The sequence below is a fragment of the Lactuca serriola genome, chromosome 1, assembly GCF_051521515.1.
Source record: "Lactuca serriola cultivar US96UC23 chromosome 1, Lser_US96UC23_V15, whole genome shotgun sequence".
NCBI lineage: Eukaryota > Viridiplantae > Streptophyta > Magnoliopsida > Asterales > Asteraceae > Lactuca > Lactuca serriola.
The window spans coordinates 246,232,601-246,249,242 of record NC_136408.1 but is presented as its reverse complement, the minus strand read 5'-3'; positions in this window follow the sequence as shown (position 1 = coordinate 246,249,242).

The following is a 16,642-nucleotide window of genomic DNA, read 5'->3' as shown; positions in this document are numbered from 1 at the left end:
ACATTCCATAACATATCCGATCACAGAACAACCATGCACTTCGGGTCTACTGTGGGACTGGTCCGCCACACCGGCCAACCGTCCACCTGGTCCACCCTCCGAGTCTAGCCATATACCTCGAGTCTACAGTGTGATTGGTCCGCCCGCACCGGGCCTTCAATCCACCTGGTCCACTCTCCGAATCTAACCACGTACATCGAGTCTGCAGTGTGATTGGTCTGCCCGCACCGGGCCTTCAATCCACCTGGTCCACTCTCTGAGTCTACAGGATGACTGGTCCGCCTGCACCGGGCCTTCAGTCGGCCTGGTCCACTCTCCGAGCCTCGGCACGTCTGGTCTGCCCTCTTGGGGCCTATAGCCTATCCGGACCGCTCGGTGGGCCTTCGGGACAACCGGTTCGCCCTGGGTATCTTGGCCTACAGCACAAAGCAGGACCTGCCTCAACCCAACTTCAGTCCAAACAACCATTTGCACATATACATACAATCATATAGCTATTCACAGTTAAAAAGCAGATCAAACAGATCACATAACATATCATCATCCTAACCAGGATACCAACCTAACCGGTCACTAGCATAGCATCACCCTATCTCTCAGGATACCGATCTCAATCAGCTCTCTAACATATACCATCCTAACTATTAGGATGCAAACATAACAAAGCAATAACATAACAACTACCCGGATCCCAATCCGATAAGGGCCGGCCTTGGTGCCTTAGACCCTGTTGATATAGTGAGGATAACTCACCTCGATACTGCCGACTGAACAGATAACCCAAGCTGCTCCGATCATTGATACGATCTCCACCACTGGACAACCACCAAGGCACTGAACTCAAAACAATAACCAACAATTACCAAAATGCACCTGGAAACCGCTGGTCAACCCTTGGTCAAAGTCAACCCCTGACTGAATCTTCTCGCCGAGTCAACCCGATGACTCGCCGAGTCCCCATGCTCAGAAATTCCCCAATCCGCGACTCAACTCGCCGAGTCACCCCGAGACTCGCCGGGTTCAACAACTCTGAGTCCACTCACACACAACTCACCGAGTCATCCCCTTGACTCACCGATTCACGGCTCAACCAGAAAAGATTGGGATTCTTCGACAAGACTAGGCCTTTTCACTCTAGGGCTAGGGTTTGGGACAAAATAGCTCCTTCAATCACTCATAAGCAGGGACTTTCATGCATTCCAACCCTTCTCCATTCCAGATCTGAGGTAGCAACCTCATATCTAACCTCTAAACTCCGATACCTCAAAAGGTATGATCTCTAACACCCCCAAAATGATGAATCTAGATAATAACAGCTCAAACAATGAAATGATACCTCAAAAGGAAGCTCCAAGAGAAGATTAACCCGAATCCTTGCAAAGCCCTTTGATCCAAGTCTCTTTTCCTTCAAGATCTCTGCAACAACCACCTCTCCAAGCTCCAATTCACTCAACAATGGGGTTTCCTCACGAAATTAGGGTTTCTCGAACTCAAGGGATGATAAGGAGGCTGGGGAGGAAACATAATGTTTTTTATATAGGGCTCAACCTCCGAATTTAGGGTTTTCGCCATTCAGCGCCTACTCGCCGAGTCCATCTTACTGACTCGCCGAGTCGGCCACTTAACACGCGACCAAGTCGCGACTCTACTCGCCGAGTTCCCCTTCCAATTTTACTCTTTTAGCCCTTCAACTATACTCTTGCTATTCCGGGATGTTACACTAAGGTTTCCAAAACCTCCCTCAAACGCTGCTCGTGCTGCTACTTGGTCTTGGAGTAGACCAGGATGTCATCAATAAAATTAATCAATGACCTATCAAGCATCGGTCTGCACACCCATTTCATGAGGTCCATGAACGCTGCTGGGGCATTGATGAGCCCGAATGCCATCACCACGAACTCATAATGACCATATCGAGTTCTAAAGGTCGTCTTCGGTATATCCAAATCCCTTATCCTCATCTGATAATATCTCGACTGAAGATCAATCTTGGAAAATGAAGATTGTGACAACCGTCAAAATTCGAGACAGTTCTAGATTTGAATAAACTTAGTTGCACATATAGGCATGACACATACTAGACTTCGTAACTAGAAGCTAATTTATAACCTACGAGAAACTTCTGAAACAAGTAGAATTGAAGAATATTGTACTTAGATTTCAGATTGATATGTGAATTCTACAATCACTTAACTGTAATGACTATCTATTCAGGTCATTCCTTGAATTGAACATCTTTGCATGAATCATGTAGACACATCATGCACTTGACCTAGAAGTAGAAATTAGGTCAAAGTATCATAGAAACTTAAGTCAAAGTTGAAAACTAGAACAAGTATACTTGATTCCTCAATTTCGCTTGGATCTCAGAATCACTACAGAAAATGCCAATAATCTGATTTTAATAAACTATGTAACTTTCTACCAAATATAATTATTTATTTTGAGAAATTTGATTTTTTTAGATATTAAACTCAATTCATTATCGTGTTAACAAATTTTATTTTTTTCAAAACTATCCAATATATTCTACATCCATTGTGATATACCAAAATGCCCAAACTTTATAACAAGTGTCAAAATTTTATAAAATAAACACAACTTTTATAAAATTTAAACTTCCCCTAAAATTTTATATTATATATAACATCTATAATTATTTACATATATCATGAGATCTAAATTATATTATGGAAAATAATGTATAAACATTAGCTTATTTATGAGCATAGGAGCCAAAATGTCATAAAATTCAATACAAGATTTTCTATTTTATAAACATAATCCCCCAAACCTTATAAATTGCATAAATAAAAAATGAATGCTATAAACTACTCCTTCTCTCCTCAAAATCACATTCACATCTCTTCCCCCAAGTCACCTCTTCCCTAACCCTAATCATTTTACTCATTCCCTTACTTGACCTCTTTACTTCTCTCTCTAAAAATGTCTCTCTCACTTCTCTCTAGAAAATCGGAACTTAGAATAACAATAACTAGGAGAGATTTTGACATTAAATTCTTCATGAGTTCATAAGCATCTCTGCACTTTTGTGGACGAGTTTGGTGGAGTATAGCCCCAAAGAGATGACGAGAAACATGAGCTATCCGGAGAGATAGAATCTCTCTTTTCTTCTCTCTAAACCCCCATTCTTTCCCTCTATGAATTAGCTCTAAAAACCATAAAATTTCCAGAAAATATCTCTCATTTTACCCAAGAATGTTCATCATTTGATGTTGATCTTCAAGGTAAAATCATTTTCCTTACATTATGTTCAGTTTTCTTTCAAAAATATCAAGTTTTCTTGCATTTTTCTTCTCCATAAACACTTTTTTTTGAGATTATTCACATGCATGTCGAATTTGATGATGATGGTGGTAGGATTTCACCCCAAAAAAACATGCATGTTGTTAGAAGGTGAAATCCAATGATCAAAACCTAAATCAAATCCATCAACTTGAGTTTTACAAGTTTTAAAGATCCACAACCACATGCATTCAAGTTTTTGATTTAGAAACATCATTTTGGACAAATAAGTTCATTCATGGTCTTCAAATCATAATGCATGTGTTGAAAATCAAGCTTAACGACTTGATTATCAAAGTACATTGTTATGAATGCTCATAAAGTATTTATTCATAAATAAATATCTAAAAGTTCTTTTCTGATCAAATCCAATTTTTTCCAAAATCCAAACAACAAAATAAGATGATCTGTAAATTTTCATAAAATAACTTGTTTTTTTTTCAATTTATTGTAATTTTTGCAAGAAAATAGAGCAATAATTCATGTAAAATACTTTAGATGGTTAATAAATTCTGGTAAATTTTAGATATCACCTATGCACCGAGTAAAGACTATTCATGAAGTTGTATGCATTTCTAAGATTGTTTTTTTTGTTGATTTTAATTCTTTTTAAGAGAAATAAATTATAAAACAAGTACAGTTATGAATGTCCAAATCCATACTTCATAATTTTCTCATCTTCTAGACATCATAAAGATTCCATGAAAAATTTTCCATATTTTTCCAAGACAATTTCTTATTTTTCCTGATTTAATGAATGTTTAAGGGATTAAATTGATGAAAAACAACTACACTTATCCAAAAATTATGAAACATCATCAGATATCTTATATTACATATAAATCATAAATAAAAATTTTAGTGAATTTGACTTACTGTTTAATAATTTTTCACGAATTAATGTTTATTTATGTGAATAAAACAAATTAAATATATAAACTATTTGGAAACCAACTTTTGTATTTTTCCCAGCTTTCATATGTGTAATAAAACTAGAACAAAAATTTTGGGAATATTTTGAAACTGTTTTCTATTTATCTCTATTTTGATAGAATTAATACACAAAAATCAGAAAAAGTATGTTAAACTATTTGAAAATACATTTTATTATTTTTCCAGATTATATATGTTTCATATCAGTGGTACACAAAGTTTGGGGAATTTTCATAACTGATTGATAATTCTCATGAATTTATATCAATCTAGAGAATTAAATATTGGAAAAATGGTTATACATATCTAAAATCCATGAAAACTTATCTGGAAACCCTTTAATACTGTTATAACCAAAATCCGAAGTTTGGTAATTTTTATTAATTGTTTAGTATTTTTCATGATTTTATGATTTTTCAAGAAATTAAAATGGTGATAAATAGTTAGACAAATCCACAATTCAAGAAAATTGATATTGGGATCTTTGGCTTCAGTTATAATTAAAATACAAAGTTTGGAAAATTTTGGAACTAAATTGATTTAGTTTTTGAATAATTAATCATTGAAACACCACCTAAAATGTTAAATTTTAATATTTCAATAATGAGGATTTCCACTTGAATTTTTTGTACGACAAATTGATTCAAAGAAATCTAAATTTCACAGAAAAATGTTTGTAACTTATCAATATCAAAATTTTGACACAATATTGGCGTAATTCTATTGTAGAAGTTAAGTGTGCTAGTGTTAGATTTCGATTAGAGACGCACTAGTGTATACTATTATTGTAGGAATCGGCAGTGGTACGAGTGGAACTTAGATTAATGCATCATTTGCATTATCTCAATGCATTATAAGTATTCATGCATCCCATATTTTCGGTTTTTATGTTTTGGGGTGGAAAAGCATGTTCCAAAAACTATTTATTGTTCGTTGTAATTAAATTGATTTGTATCAAACTTGATTGATATATTTTGCTATGTATGTCTATGTAACTTGAAACATGAGGCCTTATCATCTTAAGTCCCTTCCATTACACTTTACTCCCACCATTAACTCTTTGAGCCAATGGTCATTGTGGATAATGCTATTAGGAATTGACAACTCCTCACTCACCCAATTGATTGAGTGCATGATACCATATTCATCTATGGAACGATAAGCATAGATCTTGATAGGGCATCAATCATAGGCTTGGTTATGAACTCATTTTTTGCTCATATACATAAAAACTTATACTTATTATAGCAATAAGCTTTGTTTCTCATTATAACAACATACTTTTATTACTAGAAACTTATTTAATTGTCTTAGCAACGAACTTGTTTGCTCCTTGTAGCAATGAACTTGTTTGCTCCTTATAGCAACGAAATTGATTGTTCATTATAGCAATGAAACTTGTTTACTCGTTTTAGTAACGATCTTTATTTCCCATGAGAATATGAACGTTGCATCTCATTTGGGCAACAAACTTTATCTCTCATGATGACAACGAACTTTGTTTATGCAAACTTATTTACTCATTTTTGCTATATATATTTATTTATGGAAACTTATATCAAAACTTTGATTTCGATTCATAAAACCAATATTATTGTTAATCTGTGAACTCACCAACTATTTCGGAAGTTGACCGCTCATTTTACATGCTTTTTTAGAATCTCGTCTATAAGATGGCACTTATGGACACATCACTTTCAGGAGCACTCGCATGTGTTGTATTTCTATTACATTGTAATTTCTTTTAAAAGTAGTTCAAACCCGTTGTAAATTTGTAATGCTTTTTAATACTATGGTTGGTGTTGCCTTTATCTTTTGCTATGAAACCCTTTGTACTGCCACGCCTCGTATTTCCGATTTAGCGGGGTGTGACAAAGATGCATCCAGAAGCTGATTAAATAAGTCATCAATCCTCGAAAGCGGGTAATGGTTCTTCACCTTCACCTTGTTCAGATCCCAATAATCAATACACATCATGTAAGATCCATCCTTCTTTTTCACGAACAGGATCGATGATCCCCACAGGGAACTGCTCAGATGAATAAATCCCATGTCTAGCAGCTCCTATAGCCGCGTAGACAACTCCTGCATCTCAGGCGAAGCTAGACGATACGACGCCCTGGCTATCGGAGCCGCACCAAGCATCAAATCAATATGAAACTCAACCTGCCTCTTGGGAGGCACCCTAGGCAACTCCTCTGGAAAAACATCGGGAGCATATCCCACAATAGGTACCCTGCTCAACTCTGTCGTGGTCTCCATCCTTGAAATCTGAGACATAAGCCAAAAACCCAAAATAACCCTGCTGAAGAAGTCTCCTAGCCCTCATAGTCGAAAAGAGAGTTGGTCCATGCGAGGCTCTCTCACCATGAATAACCAATTCTCCCCCGCTTGGGGTTCGAACTCTCACTAGTTGTCGCTTACAATCAATTACGGCCCCATTAGGCCCCAACCAGTCCATCCTGATGATTACATTCAATCCCCTCAAAGGAAATGGTACCAAATTGATAGAAAGCCTCTTGATGAACATGTTCAACATAATCCTCCGAAATACCATCACATCACTCACAATGCGGTCATCCACAATCTCCACCTCAAGAGGGGAATACAAAGTCCCCAGAGCATCTCGAAACTTCTTGCTGAGTGCAAGAGATACAAATGATCGGGTAGCTCCCGAATCAAAAAGAACATGAGCCGACAACCCATTGACCAAAAAGGTCTCTATACAAGATCATAACAATATAAGCATAACAAGAAAAATAAATAAGATATAAACAGATCACAAGAGATACAAATGATCGGCAGTACTTTCAGCACGGGAGTGCGGGTGATTTAGCATATGTGGTAGACACGCGGGTCAGCGAACAGACCACAGATTTCCAAGAGGATGGACAATCAACATGAGGCCTAGGGTTAGGAAGGGGTTAGACTCCACAGAATGGATCAGGAGTTCAGAACCCCAAGTAGGTGAGAACAGTCTGCATGGGAAGGATCACATGAGGGGTGGTCCAGGGAGATGCTCAACAGTTTAGAGCGGTCCAGATAGACTGAAGACCGGTGGGGTGTACCAGTCAGGCCGAAGGCTCGAAGAATGCTCCAGACAGGCTGAAGGCCCAGCGAGGGCGGTCCATACATGTTGAAGGTTCTGAGAGTGGTCAATATGGACCGAAGGCTTGGTGAGGCGGTCCAGTTATGCTGAAGACTCTGTATGTGTTTGTAGATCTGGGCGTAGGTATTGAGTATGTTGCTATGCTATAGCAATCAACAGGTCTGTCCCCAAGTATTGAAGATGTTGCTGGAGTAGGCTAAAGACTCTGGTGTATTTTGGTTTGATCGGATGTTGTTGTTGTTAGAGATCAGATAGAGTGCACCAAATTCTTTTAATTTCTAGGATAATCTTTTGGATTGGGTAATACTCCAGTTGGGGGCTGAGAGTAGATCCGAATGGGTATTCGTTAGCTTTGGGAAGGCTTGGGATTAGTATGTTCTGTCCTTCAGGTTCTGGGAACCGGGCTAGATCTTTCTCATGATTGTCTATGGCATTTGGATAGGGTTGAGGCAGTCCTTCTTTATGAAGTAGGCCAAGATACATGGTGTGGGCCGACTGAAAGTCGCAGGCACGAAGGCTCAAAGGGAGCGGTAGGGTTGAGGTGGTAGGCCAACAAACCTTTAGAATTTCAGGTCGATAGTTGAATTGATTAGACATGATTAATATTCCAACCAGAAAGGGTGATATGGGTTAGATATGAGTGTCGTACTGGTGGGCTAGTAGTGATAGGTATGTTGTTGATGGTTTGAGTTATTGTGATGTGTCTTGGGTTGATTTCATCTGTGAAAGAGTCATAGCGTGTATGAAGTTAGGAGGAGATGAGTCGCTGAAGACCAGGTAGGAGGTGAGACTGCCATGGGTCATGTAGCGTACATTATGTTAGCAGATGTTGATGCCAGGGCGTGGAAGCAAGTCCAGCCAATCGGTTTTCTTTCGAGGGACGTGTGGGACTGTTGTTTGTGTGTGACTTTTGGTTTAGCAATCGGTGAGGCGTCCGATGTTTTGGGTAATGGGCAGACAAGTTGGGACTAGGGAGGTTTTGACTTCGTCTAAGGAACATCATATGGTGGCAGGAAGAGTTGAGGTGGGTTTATGACTTGGGATTCATGTGTGGTAGAAGTTTTTGTATTGTTATGATGTTGGTTGATGAGAGGGGCGTCGATTAGGCCTTTTTAACGACGGGGGAAAGTGGATATCTACAGGACCGGAGTGTTGGGGAACTGAAGTGATGACAATAGTGTTGATCGGTCATGAAGAGCATTTCAGTCATGAGCTGAGGGCCGGAGAGGGCATACCGGACTCATGATGTGGGCTCAGAGGAAATCTAGACCTATGCTGAGGACCACGTAAGGGTATTCCAGTCACAGGCTGTGGGCATAGAGATTCTGTTGGTTATGTCTTTTGTAGGAGTGCGTCAGAATGGATGTACTGTTGAAGATTCGACGGAGTTGCACTCGGTTGTGACGAATCAGAAGATGGTGAATGAGATGCAAGGATAGATCTTTGGAACTCAAGTTATGAGTAGATCTGAGTTATGTTCATAAAGGTATTCCAATCTAGGGTATTCCATCCTGAGGATAACCGAACCCTATGATTGGTTGGACTTGATATGTTTGGTATTCCATCCTGAGGGTTGATTGAGCCAAACATGTGTGGGATGCGAGGGTACTCCATCCTAGGGATGACTGGACCCGTCGTAGGCATGCCTGGTATTCCATCCCGAGGCTGATTGGGCCAGGAATGAGTGTTCGTGTTTTAGTGGGATGATTTTTGTATGATATTGTGGGACAAATGTCCCATCAGCACAAACGGTTCGCCTTGGGAAGAGGGAAAGTTGGGTTTCTGATTCTTTGGATCATCAAGATTTTGTCAAGATGGCAGAATGGCATCAAGGATATACCATATGAAAAGGTTCGATTGGGATTCACATCGCCTTTCATGTTTCGCAGCTGTGAAAGTGCATCATGGTGTTGGGTTATGATAATTCTAACACTCCTAAGTGTACACGCAACCCTAAATACCTTATATCTATGTTTCTCTATTATAAATGCAAATATGAATATTCCAAGGTATTACCCTATCTAGCATACAATCTTTTGATACTTGGGTAATATAACAAGTTAGAGTCATACCTCTTGATGTAGCTTGACTCCATGAAGCTCGAGAGCCTAATGCCCCAAGTGTGACACCTCAAATGGTTCACACAACATCAAATGCACTTGAAATAACTTAGAGAGAAATGATACACTTCATGAAATCGGCTAGCCCTCACCATTCCTTCATAGTCTCTCATGGTGTCCGATTTTGACAAGAATAAGATGCTTATATAGTGTGTCACAATTAGGGTTACACCATGTAAACCCTAATTGTCATGGCCTTTCATTTCCATGATCCATGGGTACAAAAACACCATGGAGCATCCATGGGGCATCCTATGGGTTTTAGCCCAACTTGATAATCCATGGAGCATTAGCCCACTATACAAGTATGGATGATTTACACAATCAACCCATATATTTAATTAGTCTCCTTTTGATCACTTAATTAATTCCAAATTAATTCTTGATCAACACTAATTAAATAATCTTATTAATATATTAGAACTTATAATATATTAATAAATCATAAGTGTTATTTGTCTCATTTTAGTCTATCCAAATGCATGATGCCATGCATCCCAAATGGACCATGCCAAGCAGGTCATGTACATACCAAATATAGTTATGGACTTAGACACTAATCCAACAGTCTCCCACTTAGATAAGTCTGCAACTATTATTGCGTATGACTTTAAAACCCGACTAGCAATCGTAGCTCTTAAAAGCTGCTGCCGTCGAACTCTGAACAAATCAATGACGCGTCCATCAGATAAAGGATCATATATTCCTCTATTGTAGATATCATATGGACTGAGACATGGATTACAATCATTCTCTCTGTCCATTTGTTGTTTCCCGATTTCCGATTTATGTCGACCGACTAATTGAACAAATCAAATCAGTCCTGGCTTGGCCAAGCACTTCGGGGTGTCATCACAAAATCATCGAGGGGCCCACAGGTATCGCTTTTATCCCGAAGGTAAAAGGAATGGATAAATTTCGACTCATATGGCTTGTTCAACTACATGTTGAATCATACACAAAGTCACGTTTTAGAACATCGAGTTACCAATGCGTTTTCATGCAATCAATGTATAACCAACTCATAGTAACAACTCATATCTCTAGGTTTGAAGAATATAAGATATTATCGTCTCATGATCACTCGTGATAAAATCCATGAAGTGATTCCAATGAGCGTGGGTTGAATCCAATACTCAGAACTTATGAGCACTCAATAGCGTTGTAGCACCACTTTGTCCTACAGCTTAGACCTCTACAAGCCAACCCATGACAGTCTTGATTCATATCTACTTCCAACATATGACCGACTGTTCCACGTATAGGAACATTTCCATATTCCCCTTTTAACTATTACTCTTGAACAAAAGTTGCCTCTTTTCAGAATATGTCAATATGGTCCTTCCAAAATTAACACTATACTTCCAACTGTCCCGGAGCAACCAATCTTTGGTAAACCTTACATTGTCCTTGACAATTACTTAATCCTTTTAGTCATATCCAATTCTAGACGTTTTCCCTTCTTAATGCCCCAGACATTTGGAAAATTTTAGAAAGGATGAATATTATAGCACATGCAATTGATCCTATATCTGAAGCATATGGGACATGATTCATGATGTCTCACATAAAGACATGATACTTGACCAGTCCTTTTGCTACAATATTTCTATTTGCCAAGTTCTCATAATTCAGATTATGAAAAGGGATGTCGTAATCATAATTGAATTTTAGAACGCAAATAATAGACCCATATATAGAATTTCCTTATGTTAATCCATTCCAACACAAAATTCATATATATATATATATATATATATATATATATATATATATATATATATATATATATATATATATATATCCTTGACTAAAGATGATTAAAACCTCAATCTAAGCTTTTAGAATTGAAATGAAGTATAATTTCCTCTCCTTTAATTATAGCAAAACAACTTTTCAACGCCTGCAAGTCCATGAATTGAAACCTTTGTTTTCTATAATTAACATTGCTAACTTGCAACCTTTATCATAATTATCATGCTCACACTAACATGATGATTATTAGCAATACACTCATGCTCCCACTAGCTTTGACATCTACTCAGAAATCAGCTGGACTTCTAGAAATCAATACTTTATTGACTTTCTTACAAAAGTTCAAACTTCTGATACGAGATGTTTTGAAAAAACTTTATCAATATCACTCACCTTTCCTTAGATAGCTCACATGTGTATCTAAACAATTTCAGAACTATGAAAAGGGATGTCGTAATCATAGTCTCAGTTGTTTAGACCTTTTGCCATTCCTCACAACTCCACTAACGACTTTGAGAACGCATATATCACGCTTTCCATCTACCTAAAATCTACTTAGTGAAAGCGTTTCCTCACCAACATTTTCATGAATCGGAGAGAAACCTTATGACACTTAGATTTTAGGGTGTATGTGTTCCTATCAATGTGAATTTGTCAAAAACCATAATCATAAGACACGGTTAATGACAAATCCAAACTCATATGGATTGAACTTGTGCAATCTTAACTTCTTGCCACCTGGCAGCACAAGGGCCTGCCATTGCTTCCAAGTTGTTATGCAACCAATTGAGAACTCTCAAAACTCATATGCAAAGCCAAATTTCATTGGAATGGGCACATAAGTAGGAATATGTCAACACGATAGGTTATAAAGCTCACGTCGTGTGCTAGTGTCAAACTACAAGCTTTTATTCTTGATTAGTGTTAGGCGTGTCAAACCCAACAAATAAAGGGGTATGAATGACTCCAAGTACACTACTCTATTGCACTAGAAAGGTAGTACAAGGCAAGTAGGGTCGATCCACAGAGACATGGGATAATTAGTATATACCTCTTTGCGTAAGGTATTTGTTCACAAATGATTAAGTAAGGGGGGATTGAGTGTAATGATGTAACAAACCAATATAAAACACGAGTAAACAACTAAACTAATGAACTAAGTTCAGATTTTGTAAGGACTCCAACTCCATGTATGACAATCTAGCAATGTGAATCAAAGATGACAAGACATTTGTTTCATTCTATCTAAGTTGGTACTTGAAAGTGTTAACAAGCTCTAACACTTTCCATTCACCACATTAATCAATCAAAACAAGCTCTTTGATTAATCATAACCTTACTAACCTAATCTCAACAAGCTCTAAGAAGTAGATTAAAAGATTGCATTAAGCTTATTGTGAATGTTCCCAACAATACCCAATACTCCTCAAAAGCTCGGGAGCGTAAGAATGTGTGAAAAGATTTACACTAAATTGATTCATAAGAAATCAATTTAATGTTTGTTACTTGGTTCAATTCACAAAACAATTATGGATTTTGCAAAATGAATAACTTGAATGACCTAACCCTAATTCAAATGGCCAATAAGAATCATTATAAGAATCAAACATTTGATTGAAGTAAAATCAATTTCACTAGATAGAAATTAAACACAAACATCAGGTCATATGATTTGATTCACAACCAAAAAGTCAAAACATGAAATTGGAGAAGTTAGGGTTCTAGCCACACATGGCTAGAACAAGATCACAAGTCTAAAAGATGAAATTAAGTGTAATTACAACTTACAAAAACTAGAAATAATGTTTCCAAATGATTGCTAATCAAACCCTTGCAAAAACCTTTGAAAATACTCCTCTAAATGTTCTCTGATATCTTCTCCCCTTGAAAAAATGGCTCTCAACCCGTAATATGAAAGATAGGAAAAACTGCCAAAAGTTGGTTTCTGGGTCGAACACGGCCCGTGTTGAACATAGATTAAATCTGCACGGCCCGTGTTCAGCATAGTCAACATCTCCTGTTTTTGGTCAACACGGCCCATGTTGGTTTTGCAGTGTAAATCCAACACGACCCGTGTACCCCTCTGACTCCGAATCCAAACTTGATTTTTCCAACTTTTTCGTTCTTCGCCCGATCATCCCGAAATCTTCACCAATGATTCCCGACACTTCCCAAAGCACGTTCCAACCTCCGGTTTACCTGAAAAAGACATGAAAATGTGCAAATAAGGTTGTTCTAGAGACTAACATGAAATATGATGAAATGCAAGAAAAAGGAAGAACAAGTATGCTAAAAAGATGCATGAAATGGGACTAAAGGTGTGCAAAAAGGTGCACAAAATGCACCTAAAAAAATCTCCCCTAGCTTAGACCTTTCTTGTCCTCAAGAAAGAACAAGAAACAGACAAAATAGGACGATTTCTAGATGATAGAAAGAAACTTAGAACAAAAGGGGGCGGGAAGGTTCTAAGGACTAGGGATGAATGCATGCATTGCAAACCATGAAAAAGGAAAAGAAAAATTATGTACGGAAGCACTAAAGAAACAAAATGTATCAAAAAGAAATTTAAGGCACAAGTAAATAATCTATACAAGTACGATCAGACTTTACATCAATATTGCTCCAATCATTAATACCTAAACAACAATCATGCTTCCTTCCATATATCACAGACTCCTAAAGTGAGGAAGACCCGAAACGGTGTAACCTAATAATCCAACCCTAGTTTTATTAAAACTTTATACATTGAAAAGAAAATCATCCTAAAGCTATTATTACCGCCCAAAAAACGTTTCAATATAATTTTTTTTATTATCTAAGGCTAGGGTCTTGAATTACGGTGTTTGGGTCCCCTAGTTATGACAGCTGATTCTACACTTTCGGTCACTATCCGGTTGCTTTGGTATTTTTTTTATTTGAGCTCTCGATTTCCCACTTCGTGGAGTTATTGAATGTAAATAGTGTCATCATCTCGTACATTTTTTTAAACAATGCATGAAAATGATGGAAATAAAAATATTTTTGGGTTTTATAAATGCAGAATGCAAGGAAATGAAAATAAGAAAGTTTTTTTTTTTTTTTTTAACAATGCATGCATGAATATGGATGTGAACATGAAAATGCAACATGATGAAAATGCACCTAATGTACAACTCTACTCCTCCCCAAGTTGAAATATAAGCATCATTCTCGATGCTTGGAGAGGGCGGAACAACCTATTGCGGAGGAGGACGAGGATAGTAGTTAGGATTTCGGGTCCAAGCCCAAAAGTCCTCCTCATGCTTACGTTGGTGCTCTTGGTCTCGAGCGTATTGAGTGGTGAAGGCGGAAAAACTGTTGGTTAGGTTTGTGACATATTGATGGTAAGTGTCGAGGCGGGTATGGATCGATTGGAATTGATCCAAATATTGTTGGTGATATGATGGGTGTCTAGCATGATGAGATGAGGTAGCACCACCCATGGAAGGGGAGTTTTGTGGTGTCGGCCCGTCACTCTCCTCATCTTCCTCCTCTTCCTCTTCCGTGAAGGTTCCGAGGAAGAGATATGGCTGGATTTGCCAGTCGGTGAAATTATTAGGATGCTTGAGGGCAAGGATGTCTTTGTTCTCTGGGGTGATGAGGAGTCTTGGATCGTGGTTTTGACCCACGGTCCAATTATGGTTCCCGTCCTCCTCCCGAAACATTCTCATAGATTCTAGAATTCCGGTGGTAAGGTAGGTCTCACCGGGCCGGGGTTAGTGAGGTCCGGGGTATGGGGCCCGAACTGGAGCACTTTTTGACAATAAACTGACAATGCCACCACAAGATATTTTGCCGGATCATGATGTGCTAAGGCTGGTGAGTTTGTTGCAAAGGAATGAGCCATAGTGAGGAATGAGATTATCGTCCGGGTGGGCCATCGCATAGAGTATTTTGAAGGGCGCTAATGGTGCTTCTTTCTTCTCTAGGGACGACAAGTGAAGCAACGATCCTGTGGACCACTTTCATCACAGGGTGGATGATAGATGAGGCCTTAGCAGAACTTGAGACATAGGGGAGCTGGCACGACAGGTCGGTCCACCACGTAAGATCACTGTATCCTGGGATTCGGTCATTGGGACCAAAGGTGTTTTATGTGGGGGCCCCAACTATGATACTGATTTGGTCTAAGGATATGGCATGGTCTTGGTTCATAAGCTGGAAGCTTAGGACACCGTGGTCCAAATCGAATGAAGATAAGAACTCGACAGTTGGAACTTTATAGTTGATTTCGTGGACCTTTAACAGCCCATGCCATCCAATGTTTCGGAACAGTGTGTGGACTTGATTGTAGATGTGCAACTCACGGAGGGAGGGCACATGCACGAATTTTTGGGTGGTGTGCGCGCGTTGGAGAAAGGCCTCAAGTTTGGCGGCTTGAATTGGGCCACGACAAACCATGCCACAATGTGCTGTATTGGGTGGAGATGAAGGTGGGGGTGACGGGGACCTGGGCAGCGGTGATGGGGACCTACGATGGCGGGCCGACGATTTGGTGTGCCGAGGTCGTTTAGAACTCTCACCTTCCATATGCAAAATTTGGGTTAAAGTTAAAAAGTCAACTAGTCAACGGGTCAAAAAGTCAACACGAATTTGACCACCAAAATTACGCGGGAAATTTGGTTGTTGGTGGTTTCTAAGTGATTTTCAAGTCCAATACGACCAAAATGAATTCAATTTGACCATACAAACACAAAATCCATAAGTGGAGAGTTGGAAATATTTTACCGAATCGTTAGTGGAAATGCGTTGTTGTTGATGACAAACACCTTCTTCAACCTCCCCAAGCTTGCCTACGTGAAGATTCAAGCAAAAAAACACCAAAATTCTTAGAAAATTTCGGACCTATGGTTTGTCAAAAACCCCCAAATCCACCATGAAATTGTAAGAAGATGGTGTATTAGATGTAGGAGATGAAGTGGGGAAGATGAAAATCAAACCTCTTTGAAGATTTAAGCCCAAATCGTGAAGAATCAAAGGATTTTTGGTGAAAATCGGACATTGGGGTTTTCTTGGGGAAGAGAGAGTGTTTGGGAATGAATGTGTGGAAGAATGAGGCAAAATCCCGATTTTTAGCATTAAAACCCACAGATTCTGCTGCGCGAACACGGCCCGTGTTGGGCATAAGAGTAAATTCACACGACCTGTGTTGGGCATAAAATGTACGAGATTTGGCTAAGCACGGCTCGTGTTGGTCATAAAGCAAAAATGAAACGGGCTGTGTACCTCTCTGACTGTGAACTTTCTTGCCATTGATGAATACGACCCGTGTTCATTGTAAGGAAGGAGGAACACGGGTCGTGTACGGCTCTGTTTGCCACTTCCCACTTTATGAACCCAAAAATTCCTTCTCATTCAAACGAAATGGTTTTGCATCCTGAGGTCCATTTGGTGATTTTAA